The following is a 1159-nucleotide window of genomic DNA, read 5'->3' on the forward strand; positions in this document are numbered from 1 at the left end:
GGGTTTGAACCAAGGACCTGCTCGCTGAGAGGCAGCAGCTCTACCAGTTGTGCCACCTTGCTGCATATATATAAATATTAAAGATAAAAATAAAAAACCTCCATGTCAACCACCGACCAACTCCTGCAAGTTTGACCAAGAACAAGGTATTGTTTTTGGTTACTGGATCTGGTGGGTTCTGGGGACTGGAGGCTGTAAAAAATAAACTTTTATTTTGTTCTACGGGAGGAATGCTTGTGTCTTTCCTTTCTCTTTTTTTTATTTTTTTTTTTACAAAAATATATACTAAACAACCTTTGTAAACAACCTTTTGAGGTTTAAGTCAAATACTTCCTGTCCAGTCAATAACTGATAAAACCTAACTAAGATAATCAAAACTACATTTAACTATTACAAGAACATAAAATAACAAACACAACTGATGCTAAATGTCATAATGTTTTTCCATATTATTCCATCTGATGACAAATAACTATTCTCCTTTGACACCACCTGGCAACCTCCTATTTCTTTCAGATTGCGCCTTCTGCATAGGAAATGATCTGTGGTGTACTTCCAGTCTTATATATTGCTGTGTGTCACTCTGTTGTTTAGATGCATCTGTAAAAACATTTTCATCCTTTTGGAGAAAAAAAAAATCAAGAACCACCCTACATTTCTAATACAGTATCTCCCCAAACCCTTATCTCTTTCCTTCAGCAACATGTCTACTGAAATCTGCCCCAATCACCTCTTTCTCATTCTGGGATCACTAAGAATCACTTCTTACAATTTAAAAACTAGAATATTAGCACTTTTCACTGGTACCTCAATATTTTTGAATGTTTTATGTGAATAAGACAGGTAAATGGGAATGGGAATTTCTTTGCCAATTAGAGAAGATACCAAGTTGTTCTGATGGAATCATTCCATGTTCCTGCTTTTTGAAACAGGATAGGTTGATTTCATTGCCTTTCATCAAAACAATACCACACATTCAGTTCACTCAGACTGAACAGTTACAAGTCCAAGAGAATAACAGGCGCTTTATGAGCCCTTGTTGATATCTATGCTTTATCTTTTTCACAAATGAACCCTTTTCTTTGTAATGCTGATATATGACTATAGACCTTACCCGTTATACGTGGAAATGGCTAATTATTACACCGATATACAATAT

General features: G+C 35.3%; 1 protein-coding gene across 1 annotated transcript in view; it reads left to right on the forward strand.

Annotated features, from left to right (window-relative positions):
• The window catches only part of LOC119426815 (SCO-spondin-like), a 224330-nt gene that overhangs the window by 33515 nt on the left and 189656 nt on the right, over positions 1–1159 (forward strand). The window lies entirely within an intron of this gene.

This window comes from Nematolebias whitei, chromosome 20 (assembly GCF_014905685.2).
Source record: "Nematolebias whitei isolate Nwh7 chromosome 20, NemWhi1, whole genome shotgun sequence".
Lineage (NCBI taxonomy): Eukaryota > Metazoa > Chordata > Actinopteri > Cyprinodontiformes > Rivulidae > Nematolebias > Nematolebias whitei.